Raw genomic sequence first — 20,647 nt, 5'->3', positions numbered from 1 at the left:
GGTGTTCAACATTGGCCCGGAAGTGCGAAAAACGGGTGTCGGAGGGCGCCGGAGGAGTAAAGAACTGGTTGTTGAAACAATTGCTGGCCTCCCACCCTTCCATGACCTTCCTAGTGATGAAACAGAGGTACCTGCCAAAAACGAATGAAAACCGATGCAAAACGAAGGTTCGGGGGCCAAAACACGCAGTTCGGGGCCCCGGAAACTGCCCGTTAAACACCGAAAGTGGCGTTCGGCCACGAAGTGGGTTTCTCAGACCCCAGTGTCCATCAAAAGGGAGAAAATAAGATGTATGCCAAAAATCAGAGCAAATGGAGATGGTTAAGCGGTCCCGAACCGGGGCACATGGCCAACGATCCCGAAAAACCGAAAACCGGACTCCGAAATGGGCAAAATGGCCTACAGCCACCAAATGTAGCCCACGGCCACTGAGAGATGGTCTACGGGACCTCTCCCTCCCCTTAGGAAAAGAAACAAAGAAAACCGATCCTGGTTCGCAAACCGAGGCAAAGCACAAAAGAGGGTTCGGAAGTCCGGAGGTAGGGCTCACGGCCGCAACTCGGCAACTTCTGAACGAGCACGATATGCAAAATCACCGAGTGCTCAACTGGTGACGTCTGAGTCTTAAGGTCGGTCAAAAATGGGTTGTCTACACACATATATCAGAATGAATAAGTTGCAATGGGATAGATGCCCTTATGGCTTTCCCAAATGGTTTTCTTGTTGCCTTTCCAGCAAGACAGTGCTCACAAGTAGGCAAAGTGACTCTAGCGAGTGGGCCTAAGAGACCTTCTCTAGCCAATCTAGTCATCCTGTCTTGCCCTATGTGGCCTAATCTAGCATGCCATCTCATAGAATCATTATCACAAAAAAATGCAATATTAGAAATAGAGCCATTGGCATTTTTATTAATACTAGAATCATCCACATCCAAAACTAAAAAATCATCTGATATATAACCAAAACCATAAAAAATTGTTCCTAAATAAATGCTAACACCATTATTCTCAAAACAAAAACTAAAGCCAAGGCTCATCATGCTAATAACTGAAACTAAGTTTCGCTGAATATCCGGAGCATAAAGAACATCATGAAGATACAAGGTGCGCCCTCGTCGCATTTCCAGCTTGAATGTGCCAATGCCAAGCACCTCTACACTGGACTCGTTCCCCATGTAAACTTTTCTGCTCCCAGCAGGTACTCGGCGATACTCAACGAACCCTACTCTGTCCCTCGCGATGTGGTCTGTTGCTCCGAAGTCTACAACCTAAAAATGAGGAGAATGAGCAATTAATGCTTGACTAGACACAAAGCATTGAATGCAAGAAATTAAGTAAGGGAGTACCTTCTTCTGCTCAGGGCAATCCCGAGCGAAGTGTCCTTCTTTGTTACAGTTAAAGCATGTCATCTTAGCCTTTGCCTTCTTACCACCTCTCTTGCCCCTACGCTTGAAATTTCTAGCGCCATTGGGCTTAAGGGAAGCCGCTGCTTGCTTCTTAGGGGCACCTTTTTCTTTTCCACGTTTGAACTGAGAAGTCCTACGTGAGCTTGACTCAACCACCATAGCAGAACCATCAGACTTAGCCGCCTCAAGGCGCTCAGCCTCTAGCTCCAAATGACGCGATATGTCTTCGAATGTTTTCACACTCTCATTATGCATCATGTTCTGCTTCATCTGCTCCCAAGAATTTGGCAGAGAGCGTATCACAGCCTGTACTTGCTGCTCTTGAGTCAAATTATGCCCAGCAGCCGCAAGCTCACGTATCATGGCTGACATGACTCTCAAATGCTGCTTCATCGAGTGATGCGCCCTTTTCTGATATGAGTCAAACTTCATAGTCAGCCCACGTAGCTTTGCCAAAGAGGTAATACCAAACTTTTGCTTGAGAGCTTTCCACATCTCAAATGCAGTCGGGCAATGCTCAAACTCACTAATCAAGTCGTTGTGCATGCTGCTCAGCATAGTAAAGCGCGCACACCGATCTTTGTTACGCCAAGTCTGAAAGGCTTCAAGATCACGACGATGTTGAGCTGTATTGCCCTGCTCTGGCTCAACCATCACTTGTTCAAGTGTGGTCAACACTTCTTGCTCATTGAGGAGGTATTGGATCTTACGGTGCCATATGTCATAATTGTCGCCATCCAATTTCTCTCCCTTAGTTAAGTCTGCCACCACTGTCTTAGCAGCCATTTCTACATACAGAGTAAATAAATGCGCAGGGGATATTAATGATAGCAACACAAAACAAAATATTTTGCAGCAAAAAAGAATCTAAATTAAATAATGATAATTTTACACATGTCTCAAGATCGAAAATTTGCTATGCTCGTAATCATCTCTTGCGCCTCTAGTGATAATTATCAAAATTTAATTTCATTCCATGCGCAAAAAACAATCAATCAATCTCCCACTATTTATGGCATATACAAAGCATGATAAATTCCATACAATAGCATCTCAATATAAATTTACAAACAACTCATGCTATATTTATTTAATGATGGAATTCAAATAAATAAATAAATAAATAATCATGCTTCTTTAATTGCAACATATTAAAAACCCAAAAAAAAAATGTTGTATTCAATATTCAGATTATGCCATAATTAAGTGTACATCATTTTTGAAATTTTCTGGAATTTTCTGAAATTTTCTGGAATTTTAAATAACTAATAAACACACATAAAATTAGAAATAAAAAATCCAGAAACTGATAAACAGAAACAATATTCAGATTATGCCATAATTAAAATGTACATCATTCTGAAATATTCTGAAACTTTTCTGAAATATTCTGGAATTTTAAATGACTAATAAATACACATAAAATTAGAAATAAAAAATCCAGAAACTGATAAAATGAGACAATATTACCAGTAAATAATAAAACCTTTCAGAAGTCTACAATAAATATTTCAACCCCAGAAAATTATTTATGCAATACCAGAAGCAGTTTAAAGCATAAAACATGAATTATTAAACCAGGAAAAATAATTTATATTTTCTGAAAATTTTCAAAATTTTACAGAATGTAGAAAAATTAATTCTGAGTCTAACAGTACAAGCCACGCATAAAACAAATATGTAATGAATTAATTATGACCATTTAACGCGATTCAGAATTAAAAACAAAACAAACAGTGCCTAATACGCCAGCAGCCAAGCCAGCCGAGCCGGCGGAGGAAAACGGCGCGGCTCAGCACGCGGCTCGGCGCGCGGCTCGGCTCGAAGCTCGGCTCGCGGCTCAGCCCGCGGCTCAGAGCACGGCGCGCGTGCGTAGCGCGGAGGGCGCGCGTGGACAGCGCCGCTGACGCGCGCGTGAGGGCGCGTGCAGGCGCGTCAGTAGAGCAGCTGGCGCGTGGGGGCGCGTGGGGCGCGTGGGGGCGGCTCACGGCGTCAGGTGGCGCGTGCAGACCACGCGCCGCCTTCCAGGGTGTTTTCTGGTTCGATTTTTGTACTGCCGGACTCCTTTTTTCAAAATAAAACTATTTATTGTATGAAAAAAGACATTAATGAACATAAGAAAAATATTTATGCTCCTAATCTGAAATTTTTCTTCCTCTACAAATATTCATGTGTATAATATATACATATACATATACATATAAAAGTATACACATGATTAAAAGAAACACGAAAATATCCATTAACATGCTCTGATACCAATGTAAACTAAAAACACAGAATATGCAGCGGATAAAATAATCAGATCATACCTTCTTGATGATAGAACCTTCTTGGATAAATCACGTGCTTCCAGGAAACTTCTTGATGAACCAACCCAGCAGTGGAGTGATATCACAGATTGAATATCACCCACACAAACCACAGTGTCAAAGACTTGATCATTGTGTTTTTTTTTTGGAGAGAGTCAGTATATGGGTAGAAACAGACTATACGTTGTTTCTTACTTGGATACCCATAACCATATATTAGATATATAATATATTATAATATCTATCCATATCAGTTAAAACTGATAATATCTGTATCTTGAGTGGTTATCCTAAATAGGTTTGATTTCAAATTCAAAACCTATTTGGATAAGGATTCAAATTCAAATTTAATGGTCATGCCACATGGGCGCCCATTACTAACAGTATATATAAATGTAAGGAACAAGTAAGTAATTTGTTCTCCCTTTACTCTAAATCATATTTGCAAGCAAGTAATTTGTTCTCTCCTCAATTTTTTTCTACACCAAAATGCAAGCAAGTAATTTATTCTCTTCCTTTGTCCTTTGACATACTTTGTTTCTGTATAAATATAAGGATTGGGAGGTAATATGGAGTACCAACCATATCATCATTGATCTTCTTGCTTTCAAAGTCATCACAGGCTACCAAATAGAGGTACGAAAGATTGTTTTTCTTTTCTTCTTTTTAAGAATATATGTTTTCTTTTTAATTAGTTGGCCCTGTCTAACTTCTATTTTTTAGTTTACATGTTAGCCACAATAAGAATTTAATATCATTGCAGGGGTCACCAAGTGAGATTCTAACTTCTTTAAAGTTAATCTTGATTTGTCCTACATTATTGTTGTCACTATATTCATAATGCCTTAACAATGTTGTTTATGAGAAATGTTTTTCGAGGTTCAAATTTTTGCAAAAATAATGTAGACCTTGTATTTGATTTTTTACCTGAGGGGTTACTTGCAGATCCCTTGTTGCGGTTCCTTGCGTTGCTGAGCCTGTTCAAGACCTCGTATTTGATTTTTCAACAGGTAAATTACTCATATAATTAATATTGAGAGAGGGTTGTCTCGTGTTAGTTGGCCCCTCTTATCTATTTTACTGATTGAATAATCTATTGATTTATAATTACACATCCTTAAAATGAGTGCATCTTATGCATTTCTAATTATTCTATTATTTTAGTTATAATTCATGTGTTTTTTAGTTATGCTTCATGTTGTGTTTAATTATCATATATATTTTTTTTAAGTTATGACTCAGAAAGTATGAAATTATGTTATTTTATTTTTTAATTGTAAGGTGCAATAGTACATACTTTTTAAGAGTGTGTACCATAGTTATACTTATATTAAGTAAAATGAAAGGGGTATTATCCCAGTGGAATAAGAAAGTTTTTTTCACATAAACATGGAGGGGTACAAGAATATTTCACTTGTATTCCATCACAAAATCACTTACACCTCACATAATTTTGTATTTTTTTTTTCTCTATCCCGCTATACTATAATTCCCCCTAAGATAAACTTTTCATCTGAAAGTGTTCTATGAGCTCCAAAGTATTAATCTAAATTTATTAAATTTTTAAATTTTAAGAAATGCACACGCCATAGAAATATTGGCCATCTAACCATATCTATAATTTTGGAATTCAAAAATCTTAATATAGATAGTCAAAAAAGAAATTTAGCCATCTCTAATTTGAAATTTAAAAATCTTTTAAAAAAATTCCAAATATGAAATTAGTCTTATATAATTTTAAATTTTAAAAATATTTATTTCAAAATTTTCTATTTTTATTTTTGAAACTAAACAATTCATGTGGCATCTATAGAATTAAAAAAACATTTAGGAATCAAAATATTTATAGCACATTTGTTAATCAAAGAGAAATTAAAACAAAAAATACGTGTGCTGTGCATATTTTTTTGTCACATAAAAAAATAAATGTGTTGTGCTTAAAAATGCATATGATTTTAACAATATCCAAGCCTGCAATATTTTATTTTTAAAATTTTAAAATGCGTGTTATAAAATATAGAAGATATAAAACTATTGGCCTATCTTCTTCTTTTTTCGTAATTTAAAAATTTGTAAATGGAATGTCAAAAATAAAATTCTGACCATATCTATGTTACATTTATTTTGAGATTTAAAAGAAAAGTCTAAATAAAATTTTAATTATATACAATTTAAAAATATTTAAATGGAAAATATGAATGAAATTTTTAGCTACAAATTATAATTATCAAATGAGCTAATTTTATTGAGAAAACCATTAAATGAAAATTGATAGAATTTATATTTATAATTATGAAATATTTTCTAAATGGAATTATCACTTATTTTTTCTGGTTTTAAGCTAAAAATATAGTTTATAGACTAGCCTGCTTTAGTCTTATATAATTTTTCAGGTATAAATAAACTTTAATATTGATACAATAGATATTAGACTTATTTTAAGAATAAATATATAATTTCTTAATTAAAGTTTTAAAATGTTAATAAATATACAAAAATAATATATACATATTTCCTATTTTGTTATAAAAATATTTCTAAAAATATTTACAGATTAAAAATTAAATTTCATCTGAAAATATCTATGAGCTCCAAAATATTAATCTAAATTTCTTATTTTCTAAAAATTTTAAATTATTAAGAAGTAAAAATATCATAGAAATATAGGTCCATCTAACCATATATAAGATTTTTGAAATTTAAAAATCTTAATACAATATTGAAAATCAAAAAAGAAATTTATCAATGTTTTAAGCATCATATCTAACCTAGATCTAAGTCAAAATATATCTATTTTTATTTTTAAAAACTAAACAATAGATATGGCGTCTAAAGAATTATAATTTTTTTAGCAGTCAGAATAATTAAGATGCATTTATTAATCAAAAAAGAAATTTCTCATGGCACATATAAAAAGAAATTAAAAAAAATATGTCTAGTGCTTATTTTTATGTCACGTTCAAAAATACATGTGTCATGCTTAAAAATATATATTGTTTAAATTATATCTTCTTCTTTTTTTAAAAAATAATATCCAACCCTTCTATTTGTTTTAAGTTTTAAAAATATGTAAAAAGTGTATTTAGATTATAAATTTTTTTTGGCATTTTGTGTTTCACAGTAATATTGGAAATATTAATTAATGTATCAATTAATACACCAACTAATTATAATATTAAATGAAACTATGTTAATTAGTTGAATCCACATCAAGTGTTAACTTTTCAAATTAGTGTTTTGGATGAAAATAAAAAAATTATGACATGTTCTCTTTTTAATCATTATTAATTGTCAGTGAAAGACGTTGCATATTATTTTTAGATAGGAAAGAAGAAAAACGTGTTGCTTTAATTGATTTTAGAAAAAAGATTAAGATTCATAATTTAAGTCTCACAATGAGTTGATGGATAATTTGTCAATTTTGATATGTTACAAACTCAATCATATAAGGGGTCCAATCTCATATTATGCCTTTGTGAGTGAATTGAGAGACATAAATTATGAGTTTATAACGTTTCTCTTCACTTTAATGGGAAATTCTATGAAAACACCTCAAAAAAAGGAGTGTATTATGAGTGCAAAAATGACCTACAGTCTGTGGTAGCTTGAAGCCCCGCCAGTGCCTCGGGGTGGGCTCGACCCGTTTAGGCCTGGGTCTGGGCCCGAGCCCAGCCTGAGACCCTAGGCTTGGGCCTGAGCCATTATTTTGAAACTTGGCCCGTCTAGCCCAACCCATGGCCCAACCCATCGACCCGCTTAAGGCCCACTCAAGGCCCGGCTCGCTGGTTCACTCGAGGCCTAGTGTCTTTTTTAGTGAAAAATAATAAAATTTTAGTAGAAAAAATATAAATAAAAAAAACAAAAAAAAAAAAGTTTAGGCCCCCAAGCCCAAGCCCAGGTCCATGCCCACTGGCCCAACCCACCCAAGGCCCGAATACCCCCTGGGCCTAAGCCTAATTTTCTGGCCCGACCTGAATTTTGGCGGGAACTTGCGAAGCCCGACATGGGCCTGGCCAAATTTATACCCCTAGAGTGTATCATATGCCTAGTTTTGATTTTTGTGATGTTTGGTTATAATCAATTGTAATATTGGTTTTGACTTAGTTACTACCTATTAGGGTATTGGTTAGGACTTTGTTATGATTTATTATGGATGTTACTTTTTTTTATCTACAAAAGTTAGAGATTATTGTGTTTTATTTATTATTTTTTTTTAATTGTGATTGTTATTTTGATTATGATTAAAAAAGTCTTTAGTTATGATGCAAGTGGCGTTTGATTATGACTGATATCGATGTTGATTATAATTCATTGTGGTGTTAATTATAATTCATTAAGGTATTTAGTTATGACCCATTTTGATTTCTTTAGTTTTGACTGAAAGTGGTTTGGTTAAGACACTTTGTAGTTCTATTGACATCATAAATTATTATAACTTGCATATGGTGCACAATAAAAAGAAAAAGAAAAAAAGAGTTGTGTTGTAGAAATTTTTGAATGTTCATTCTCAATTATAATGTGTTACCATGATGGATAATGTCATAATGATATACAATCTTACTTTTTAGACCCAATGATGTTTGAGTGAGATGATTGGTTGATGATAGAGAATATATAAGAGAGAATGTTACTTTAGATATTTTAATTAAGTGCCACATCATTGAATTTAAACAGTGAGTCTAATTTTTTAGGTTTGATAACAATGTTCAATTCATATTTATCCATCTAATGTTTACTTATAGTAACTTAATTTTCTCTCCATGTGGATAAAGAAGAGAAGGGTGTGATGAATCTGATTCCAACATCGTGGAAGATACTATGGAATGTGTGGGATGTTCGGATGCTGGTTCTACTTAGTCTCACTTTACAAATCATTCTTTTCGTTTTTGGCAAACGCAGAAAGAATATTTCGTCAAAATGGATTAATGTGATTGTTTGGTTGGCTTACATAATGGCCGATTGGGTGGCAACTATTGCCCTTGGCAAGCTCTCTGATGCCCAAAATAATATTCCTAATCTCAATAATGCATTACAAGCATTATGAGCACCCTTCCTTTTATTGCATCTTGGTGGCCCAGATACTATAACGGCTTGTTCTTTGGAAGATAATCAATTGTGGATAAGGCATTTTTTGGGCATGGGTGTTGAAGCTATTGTGGCAATTTATGTCATTGTTATGTCTTGGAGGCATTTTTGGTTTTCATTTATGTTAATTCCGGCATTCGTGGCTGGAATTATTAAGTATGGAGAGAGAACATGGGCCTTTTAAGTTAGCATGCCATGATGAATCAGGACACATTGTACCCTTTCATTATGATCAATTAGATCTATACGGAGGTAATCTTGCTCGCCCTATCAAACAAGAGGAGAGAGATGAAGAAATTTTCAATATGGCCTGCTTGCTGATGGCGAAATTTAAAGATTATATAGAGAATTATGACATTGGTAGATAGGCATTCATGGAATGGAATGCAAAAGGAAATAAAAAATTTCTGAATGAAATGGATCCGGATGATAAAAAATTTCTGAATGCAATGGATCCGGATGATGGTTCATATATTGGGGATATATTGGAGGTTGAAATGGGGCTCATGTACGATTTGTTATACACGAAAGCATCCATAACATTTACCAAGAGAGGGTGCATTTTTCACTTTATCAGCTTCATGTGTACAGTGTCTGTGTTGGTAGGACTCTTCCGGCTTATCGCCATGGAAGCGAAGTGGCACAAGCGGCACTACTCCATGGTTGATATTGTCATCACGGGTATTATTGGTCGGAGCTCTAGCTTTGGGGATTTATGCAGTCATTTTGTTATTATTCTCTGATTGGGCGATGCTTTGGCTAATTAGGTGCCGCAGAGGCAAATGGGCAATCCGATTGTTGCAGAAATTTCCTTGGTTTTTTGAAAAGAAGAAGTGGTCTAAAAAGATGGGGCAAATCGATCTATTCGAAGAGGAAGGCAAGCGTCCAAAATGGCGTAGAATACTTAGGGAGGTTGGGGATTCAAGACGAGTTCAATAGGTACATGCATAGTATCCCTCGGACGCTATATCCTATGATTATACAATTTATTTATCGTGCCGCAGCTACAGACAACTTAGGTGGTGTTTGGGAACTTGGGTTTGGGATTTGTTTTTGATTTTTTTGTTAAAAGACAAACTTTTTGCAAAACGAAAAAAAACACATCCAAACAAAATATCACATCCAACCTCATAATCATTTCACTTTTTCTCTCACAAACATCACATCTAACCACAAAAAAACTCAACTATTTTTCCGAACACTAAAAATTTTTTTATCCAATAATATCCTACAACTATAAAAACCTACATAAAAACCCACTTCCCAAACACCCACTTAATTGACCTTGGGGGGCTTAAGCGGTTCATTGGCTCTACAGCTTTTCATGACCAAATTCTTATTATGCACACCGTAACAAATATATGCTACCGTGATGATGACACTAGTAAGTCAGAATCAGATTTAGAGTCGGTTGCATGCACTTCCCAAAATAGTGCTAACTCATGTGGACATGATGATGACAAGGAAACATGCAAAACTCTATCAAATTACATGATGTATCTACTCCTCACCTGCCGTTCGTTGTTGCCTGTTGTTGTATCAAATAGGCAGTTGGAAGAATTCATGAGCTATGCCGGTCCTTCTTTAAGGTATATTACAGTTTTTGTTTAAGGTATATTACGGATGTTATCACTACAAGAAATTATGATTTGAGACCAAAAACAATTAGGAACAATATTACTTTTTAGGGATAAAATATTTTTATTACAAAAAGTGTTATTATTTTATTTTTAGAGATAAAATTAGACATTTAGTGATGAATTATTAGCCTTTTAAAACTAAAAGTTTTGTCTCAAAAAATAAATCTTTGAGAACAAATTATTGTGTCCCTAAAAGTGTATTTATTAGCGATATTTTTAAAATTTTGTTCCTAAAAGCTCATTTTTTTACTTTTCAAGATGACTTTTTACAATTATCCTCACTACAATTGAAATTAGTCCCTAAATATTTTTTGTAACAAAATTTATACTTTTAAAAATAAATAAAAAAATTAACTTCTAAAACTCTTATATGTAGAGCAATAAAAAGCAGAGAATGTGAAGGACGCAAATTGTCTCCCTCGAGTATGACAGATTTTTGTTTTCGTGTCACAATAGATACTTCTTATGAATGAAATGAAAAAAAAATGTTCAATATAATAGTAATATTATGTTATTGGTATCATCATCCAATAATATCCTATCATTTACCTTCTCAGGTATATATGGCAATATAGTTATATTTTGAGGTTACTCATCTTTGGTGAATTTTTTAAACATTTTAAGCAGATTTTTTTTTCTTTCTTTTTAGATTCTCTTAATCTAAATACATTTAAAAGTAAAATATTCGTGAATTTTTTTATATAAAAAAATTGACTAAATATAAAAAAAAAAAATAAAGAACTTAGTACATTTTTCACAAAAAAAAAAAATATTTTTAGGTGCATCTAAGAAAATTACAAATATATATATATATATATATATATATATAAAATTCACTAAGAACCAAAAAAAAAACTACTTTTAAAAATTTAGAACCAAACACAATAAATGTTATTTAGTTTAAAAGTTGTTTTTTGTTTTTAAAATTTGTAAAACTTAAATTTATAAAGTGATCCCCATTGCTGAAGTCGCCACTCTTATCTAATCCCTTGTATTAGTAATTTGTAGAGGTAGTAAATGGGCGGGTTAAAACAGGTTAGGTAATAAAATAATTCAACCCAACCCGGCCCATTTACAGGTTAGGTTTAAATGGGTTGAGTTAAATTGAGTGCGAATTAGACAAATCAATTTGACTAACCCGTTAACTTTAATGAACTAATTTTGTAATATATTCAAACTTTAAAAATAATAAAAAATGGTGCCAAACAAAAAATGTCATAAATAGTTTTTAGAAAATTACATACACATGTATATAGTCCTATATTAAAAATAAAAATAAAAAATAAATTTGAACCTAAACACATATATAACAATATATATATCTATATATATGTGTTTCCATATGTATAGATTAGCGGGTGACGCACGCATTTGCATATACAATTCGAATAAATAAGAATAAAAACAAATAATAAAGAAATTAATATTTTAATATGTATATGTTGCCCAACTGATGTGAGATTTCTTAATGAAATCAAAAGTCTTGGATTCAAATCTCTTTCAACACTTTATGTAATTTTTGTTTTTAGGATAAAAAAAAATGTCACGTGGCATGAGAAAAATGCTTGGACACCAAATCTAGTCTTCATTTAATAATATTATAAATAGATAGATGTGTATATCTTCTATACTTCTATTTATATTATATTATTAAAAGTGAACAATTCACTTGATTTTATGAACCTCTTCTCTCTTTTTGCCAAGTGACCTTCTCTTATTGCGCCAAGTGTCAATTTCTCTATTTAAAAGGAAAAAAAAAAGATCATAGTTACACAAGGGGGCATAAGACCTCAACCAATGATCATTGATTGATATAATAAAAAAACACTTTTCACCACTTAAACAACATAAAAAATATATTTTAATTTTAAATTTAAAATTAAAATTTATATTTTAAACACACCTATCAAGTGGGCTCACATTCCGTGTATATATAGATGCATGCAAATAGAGCTAGAAGTAGTTGAAAAAAAACAATTCAAAAATCGAAGTTAGAGGGAGAGATAAATATTGTTCAAAGAATTTTGTTGCTAATCACATTTTATCCAAATAATCAGAAGCAAACTAGATAAAAAATATTAAAAAAAATTTTAAAAAAAAGTTACAGAGAGATGCAGTAGGTTGTAGATAATTTGTTTTGTATGGCTACTGTTTCATACCATCTAAAAACCTTGTACTCATTCATTATTCATACTATTCAATACAAGTTTCTCTTCTCTCTCTTTCTAATATCATAATAGGGTCTAAACCCATAAAATTATAGGCAGTTTGGCGGGTTCAGGTCAACCTATAGGCAGATTGGCGGGTTAGGGTCAATCTTACCTCTCCTAGAAAATTTGTAAAAGGAGTTCGAATGTGTTTAGCTTTCATTTCCTTACAAAACTTGATATATTTGATTTTTCTTATCTTTCATATTTTGCAAATATTTTTAAAATCCTAGAAATTTATAAATGGACAATTATTGTCGTGGTTCTACTTATCTTTCAACATTTTCCTTCCTCTTTCAGAAGTGAAATTTGTCATGTGTGTTTTCATTCTTTATGCTCACCAACTTGTGAGTCGACCGAAAATAAATAGAAAATTTCAATGAATGTTTTGTGATAAAATAGCTCTGGCCAAACTTAACTCATTAATCTATAAAGTTCACTTGCAAAAAACAGTCTACAAATAAGGTGTCATTTGGCAAAATTTATAGTTTATTATTTTTTTTATTACAAGAAACAATAAATATGTTTATGTTTATTTTCAATAAAAACGAAAACAAAAAGTATGTTTGATATATAAGTATTTAATAATTTTATTTTGAAAATAAGTGAAAATATAGACTATGAGACGTGATTGTAGACGGTTAGAAATGGTGGCCAAAGGTGGTTGTTGGGAATGAGAGGTAAAGGCTAGAGGTGATTATTGTACATAAGAAGTGGTTGGAGATGATGACCGGTTAGCCGCCTGGAGTCATAATTGAAAGTGGTTTTCAATAAAAAGTGATAACCAAAGATCGTTATGGCCAGTAAGAGATAGTTTGTGGTGATAGAAGGTAATTAGTGGTTGAGGGATATGGTTGGCCGCCCTACTATAAAATCATAAATATATCACGAATTTTAAGTGTGATGTATGTTATTTAATCAAGAATTTTTTATTGAGGGTAATTTTTTATCAAACTTTTTGACCGTCATTAAAAGATAATTCCATCACGTGTTTTAACCGTGATAATAAATATTTAGATCACAGATTTTAAGTGTGACTAATAATCAATAAAACCTGAGATTAAACTTAAATAATCCATGATTAATAATGAGATAAGATCGCAGTTATATATATTTCTCATCACGGTTAGTGTGTGTAATAAAATAAAGGTTCAACCATAAAATGTGACTATCAATTACAGTGTGTAAATAGTGATTAAAATCTGAACATAATTAATATCTAAAATATAATCAATATTATTTGTACAAAAAGTTTTCTTAAATCACAACATTGACTACATATGAATAGCTAATTATCTCATATATTTCATAAACGAAACTCAAATGTTGGAAAAATATATACAATGAAAATTAAGTAATAAAAGGTTTTTTTTTCCGTGATTACACAATCAAAATCTTTTTAGAAAAATAAAAATAAAAAACTTAAGAAAAACTCAAAATTCTTGAATATTCAATCTTCTTTGACCATATTTTTCATCTCTCCAAGCAATTTCTGACATGAATAATGAAAACACAAATTAATTCAGAATTCGCTAGAAACATAGAAATAAACTTAGTGCCTGTTTGGCACAACTTATTTTCAACTTAAGTCAACTTATAGCTTAAATAAGTTATTTTTGTGTGTTTGGTGTATCTTAATGGTGCAGATTATAGCTTTTTATAAGTTAATTTTCAGCTTTTTCTTTGAGTGGAGAAGGAGCTGCTTTTCCATTTAGCTTAAACGAAAAGCTGAAAATCGAAGGACAAAATTACTTAAATGCCCCTCATCAATTTCAACTATTACGAAAAACCCAAGTATATAAACTTCTTTTCTCAAAACACTACTCATTTGCTCACTGGAGAAAGAGAGAGAGAGAGAGAGAGAGAGAGAGAGAGAGAGAGGCGATTTCCGGCATGTTGAGGCGATTTCCGACAGGCAATTTTTGGCGAACAAACTAGAGCTCTCTCTCTCTCTTTTCACGATCTCTCTTTTCTCTCTCTCTCTCTCTCGCTCGCTCTCTCTCTCTTACGATCTGCTCCGTCGTCACCTCTCGTCACCACCGCCATCGCGATCTGAGATTTGCTCCGTGCTCTCTCTCTCTCTCTCTCCCTCGATTTGCGTTGTTTGTCCTAATCGCTGTTGCTGTCGCGATCGCGATCTACATTGAAACCTTAGCCACCGGCAATTGTTCGCCAGTGGCATTGAAACACTAGGAAAAAATTGAAGAAAAATAAAAAAATCAATATTAATATTAATTAAAAAAGAAAAAATTGTATATTTTTGAAGAAAAAGAAAAAAATCAATATTAATTGAAAAATCAATAGTAATTGGTATTAATTATGAATAAATTAATATTGTATATTTTTGTAATGAATTAATTATTAATTGATACTAATAAAGCCTTTAATTGATACTAATTAATAATTTTAGTATTAATTGAGACTAATTAAGCAATTAATTGATATTAATTAATTTATAATGGAAAAAAATTGTAACAATAATACTTCCATTACATTTTTATCAAATGTATCAATTTTTATATTAATTGATACTAATTAATACTAATTATATTAACCTTTATTAATGAAATAATTTTTTTAAATTAAAACTGAAAAAAAATGAAAAAATTATCATTTTTATATCATATAAGGGCAAAAAGAATAATTATATAAAAAACTATTTTACAACTTATCAACCAAACACTACCTTGCTACTTAAATCCATAATCTCACAGTTGCACCAAACAGGTTAACAGTTTATGTTCACAGTTATAAGCTTCTGTTAAGCTATAATCTATAATCAATTTCCTACAGCTCTACCAAACGGAGCCTTACTCATTTGTTCAAAATTAAAGAAAACAAAAATTAAAAGAAAAAAAAAAAATCTAAAGTTTATAGGATTTATCAGAGTTTGAATTAATCAACTAGACTGAAATTAAATGCAGGGACAACATCATCCAGACACATCAACTGGATAGGTAAGGAAAAATATAAAATTCTTGATAAGTGGTCTTAAGAACAAAGAACAGATTAAAATGGAGAGAGAGCTGAGCAATACACTACACAAGAGAGGGGTGTTTTGTTGACATGTCAAGCTTCCAGGAAAAAGAATATCACAGAATCACATTACTCTCTTAATCAAAGATGTAACACGATTTAGAGTCTCTCTAGAGAACGGCCCTTGGAGTTGGGGCCAACCAAATAATTCAAACTCCATAATGTGAAAAATGGAGAAAGGGTAATTCATATAAAAATGAATTAGGGTTCAGATTTGGGATGAAAGAGCACTAACGTAGTGCTTGGCCAATCCCAATCCCAAAATAATAAAAAAGCCTCAACTTCAATATACTAAAATTTCATTGCTTTAGCTGGCAATAACAGATGATTTTGTCCCTAGTTAGTGCTTAAGTTGATGATAAAACTTAACCATTTCCATTAAATAAATAATAAATAGAACAAAAACTAAGGTTATTAAAAATCAATACCAATTGAAGTAACTGAGCAGCTAAACATAAAAACCTTATGCTTGACAATGGGAAAGGGTCATGAACTTTAGAAGATGAAAAGGTGGTTCATTAATCTCAGAACATGGTGCTATATATGACGGAATGAATCATACAGGAAGGAATGAATCACAGTGGGGATGAGATTTCAATTCAGAAGTTACTTGCAACTTTGACATAAGACCCAGCTATGTAACTATGTTTGCCATTATCAAGTGTTGTGTTACAATTATTACCTCCTCTGAAAAGGAAAAAAAATAAAAAAAAATATACTATGATTAGTGTAAACAATCTCTAAAACATTATTATGATTAAGCAAGAAGCAGAACAGAGACACTACATTTAAATCAAAAATGAAAAGGAATCAACATGAAGAAAGAACACAAGAGATCGCCATATACATAGGAAAATTTATGTGTGTATATGTACACACAGCTACCAAAAGTCACAAACATCTAGTAGTAGTCAAGCATTTTGTAAAGGTCTTCTAATAAACTATATATTTGCATTCAAAAAGCCACCTATAATTGGAGACCTAAAAGAAGGGACAACAAAGCAAAATGGATCAAAGGTCACCAAGATTTGAGTCAACTTGCTTGGCTAATAATGCAAAGATATATTATGATTATAGGCAGCTTCCATGCATGCAGTTAATTGTTGGTTAGTGTGTTTAAGCCATGGGATACCTGGTTTATTAGGTGTCCTAGTGAATGCTCTTGGCGAACTGACACTTGTAAAAACAAGACTTCAACTCAAGCTATTCAATTTCATTCTTGGAATTTTGTTTCTCCTGTAGAACAAAGAATGATGTCATTAATGAGCACTTGAACAAGTTCATGGATGACAACAAAGCAAATGACCATAAGAACTTCGCTTGTTTACAGCCCTATAACATGAGCACTAGGCAGGCATATGAATGAAGCATTCACAATCCAAAAAAATATTCATTGACAACATCAAGTTTCAAAGCTTGAATAAGAACTGGCTAGAACATCTAAAGAATGAGAAACATATAGAACTATCATACTGAGTATCTAAAGTTAGTTACAAAAGAAGTGGCAATTCCTATCATTGGTAGAGAGATACAGACTGGAATAGCATACCTAGATCTTCCAGAGCTACTGCTTCAACTGATTATTCAGCTCTCCCCGCTGAGCTGCACATGCTCTAAAGTCTTAGAAACACCAAAGATTAAGTGCACGTCTGTGTATCCAACCCAAATTGCCATGTAACAGATAGCAGCGCACGACTCAACAACAAGCTGCAGAAGTTAGTTTCAAAAACCAGAACACATGACAGACACAAATTACTGAAATAGAAACGGAGCAGAAAAATAAGAACCACAAATAAGCTTTAGCTAAAGAATCTATAAGCTCAGAGCATCCCCATGAACTATGAAGGGTCATATTGCTGCCCGAAATTAAAAAGGCAATGACACTAACTTACATGCATATAAATATAGACACCTAGATTATACACTCGCATAATGAGATTAAATAGTTAAAGCACCTAAAACTAATGAAGCCTGAACGCTCGACTTTCAGAAAATTAAAAGCTCAAGTCACATGTCACATTTGAAATATATGTAAATACTCAATTTATGGTGTACATCAGCCTACCTTGATAGATATTTATTCACTTACAAGAACTTTACCTTCTTATATGAACTAAACGTTTCAGAAAATAAAAAAACTCAAATAAAATATCGTACATTGAAACATATGTAAACACTCTAGTCAAACAAATCATAAACCTACCAAATTTAGCGTTGTCATGAGTTATGGCGTACATCAGCCTACCTTGATACATGTTTATTCACTTGTTGTAAGAGATTTTCCTTCTTATAAGGGCTAAATATATGCACGTCACTTGACCTTATTTCTGCCACTAGCACCTGGTTCAGGAGAATAATACCTAAATGGGAGCATAAGCCAAAGCACCTGGTTCAGGAGAACTTCGCTTGCCTAGTGCTCATGTTGTTGATGAAGTTTGGTAATGCTTCACTCAATATGGAGAATATTCCAAACTCAATGTGATGAAAAAAGTGTTTTTTCCCTTGATTTGATAAGCATTTTATGAAAGGGTTGGAGATGGATTTTGAGCAATTTTTCATCAAATTTAAATTTGAGAGAGAAAAAAAAAAAAACAGGTTTAAGGATTGAAAAAGAACTTTTTAGTTGCAGCAGAGCAGACTGCTAATTTTTTACCGTATAATCGTCAGCCAAAAAGGTTAATTCAAATATATTCATGTAAGAAAGGGAACATGGAATTTGACTAAACTTTGGAAAGAAAAGTAGTCTTACCTAATTAACTGTGGATAACAGATGCAAATACAATGAAAAACTCAAGAGCCATGACAAAGTGACGATTGCATTTATAAGGTAAAATGTCCATCTTACAGCAGCCCTAGCCTCATCCATCAATCTCAAAACTCCAAGTCTGGGCATCACTTGCCCATTAACAACACAAATCCATTTTCTTGGAAATCATTCATCCAGAATAATCACACACATAGATGAACTAACAAGGAATCATAAATGAAGAATAAATAAATTCCTACTTACAATTCCAGATTTGATAATTTCCTTGTATCTTTCAGTCTTCCAATCCTTCAGATAAATAATCCTAAAACAGTCCATAAATATAGCCAACTAATTGTCTAGATAAAGCTGAATCACCCGAAATAGGAAGAAAGGAAATTTTGCCCCATTTCTTCTCTCCAATAGGAAAGCTTTAAGAATAATTACGACAAAATTGCTATTGGTAACTTTGAGAAACCCTCTCTTTGCTCACAAAAGAAAGAAACCCTCACTCAACCAATCAGCCTGGCCTGTTTGGTTACGGAAATGTCTAGATAAAGCTGAATTACCCTAAATAGAAAGAAAGGAAATTTTGCTAACAAATATGCAAATCCAACCAATTGACTTAATTTTTTTTTTTTTTTAAATTTCCTAGAAACCAAAAAACCAAAATCAAAATCCAAACTCAACTACTATCAACTAAAACCACGCAATCAAACAATGATAACATCAAAATTAAAAACACAACTACAATCAGAATTTAAAATATATATATATACATAATTAATTATTTCTATGTCGAGCAAGGTTTTTAATGAATTGAATTGCAAGTACTTGGAATTTGAATTCTGAAGAAGTTGGGAATAAGAAATGCAAGAATCAAATACTCATGAGTTCAAGTGAGTCCCGCTTAGGGGATAATGGTAATCTGTTAGGTGAAAAAAAAGGTGTTAAGAAGATTTATTGAAGAGCTGGTGTTAATAATAAGTTTAAGAATATAAAAACTAATTCATAGAATCAGATATAGAATTTGTATAGATGGACAAAATTTTACAGAAGTAGAGTTGTGGAGGTCGTCGGGAGCACCGGAGATAGAGCCGGCGTCGGAGGCTCCAGCGGAGCGAACGTTGGAAGAGACAATCTTCAAACAAGAGGAAAGAAACCTCACAGCATTCGGGATGAAGGTGTGCTTGGTCTTGTTGCTTTCTTGTGCTTTCTTCATAATCAAAGACTTCTTCAGGTTTCACCGCTCACCGGGAAGTTACCGGTAATGATAACTGCTTCGCCGCCGCCGGCTCCCTCCGACTCCGCCGCCGCCGCCGGAAACTGACGATCAGATACTCCACGGCGGCAGACTTGGAGGAAGAAGAAGAAGCGGTGGTGGCAGTGGCGGTAGATTTGTTGTTGTCGCGGTCGATCGAGAGAGAGCATAGTTGAGGGAGTCCCTAGGATTTATAAGGAAGAGTCGATTGTGTTTGGCCTCAATCTAAAACAATTAGAAATTATTTTATGAGCAATAAACAAGTCTAAAAAGAACTCTGACACTATGATTGTGATTAAAGAAAAGAAAAGATAAAGATATGATTTTTCTCATTTTATTTGGGGGCAAATTACATATACACCCCTCGAGGTTTGGCTAAATTACAGATACCCCTTGAGGTTTCGGAAATTACATCCCGCCCCCTGAGGTTTGTATTTTCATAACAATTTGCCCCCTGAGGTTTATATTTCATAACAAATTACCCCCTAATTTCTTATGCAAATATAGCATTCAGGGGGAATTTGTAATTTCTCAAACCTCAGGGGCATCTGTAATTTAGCCAAATCTCGAGGGGTGTATATGTAATTTGCCCTTTATTTGGTTAGATTTTATAAGAAAAAAAACAATATATTTTACGTTATTTTATTAAAATAATTTTTTTATATTTTCTCAATTATTTTATTTTTTTATTTTTATATGAATAAAATTGATATTATAAAAATATAAGAATTTGTTGGTTTCTTTTCTCTCCTAATCTCTCCACTTTTGAGAAGATTGAAAATGATTGTCATAAAAGAAATGAGTTTCTCTTCATTTCTCCTCATTTTTCTCTATTTAAGTTATCCAAATAAATAAAAGAAATACATATCTTTTCATTTATTTTCTTTTCTCTCCAAGTCTCTCAATCCAAACATAGAATAAGAGTAAAATTTTAATTTGAACTTTACTGAACTGA

The 20,647-nt window shown here is 32.7% G+C and overlaps 1 long non-coding RNA gene across 2 annotated transcripts; it reads right to left on the bottom strand.

Moving 5' to 3' along the window:
• Positions 1 to 13,932: 13,932 nt before the first annotated feature.
• On the bottom strand, positions 13,933 to 19,981 carry LOC145824586 (uncharacterized). Of its 2 annotated transcripts, XR_014366366.1 has the most exons (4): positions 19,486 to 19,981; positions 17,235 to 17,392; positions 16,818 to 16,921; positions 13,933 to 14,141 (listed from the first exon to the last, which is right to left on the bottom strand). It is a non-coding gene; the product is annotated as an uncharacterized LOC145824586 (long non-coding RNA). The 2 variants fall into 2 exon arrangements; XR_014366365.1 differs by lacking the exon at positions 13,933 to 14,141 and having other exon boundaries at positions 16,038 to 16,921.
• Between the last annotated feature and the right edge of the window lie 666 nt (positions 19,982 to 20,647).

This window comes from Camellia sinensis, chromosome 4 (assembly GCF_055761805.1).
Source record: "Camellia sinensis isolate YWXY chromosome 4, ASM5576180v1, whole genome shotgun sequence".
NCBI lineage: Eukaryota > Viridiplantae > Streptophyta > Magnoliopsida > Ericales > Theaceae > Camellia > Camellia sinensis.
The sequence above is the reverse complement of the archived record's forward strand: the minus strand, read 5'-3'. Positions and strand labels throughout refer to the sequence as shown.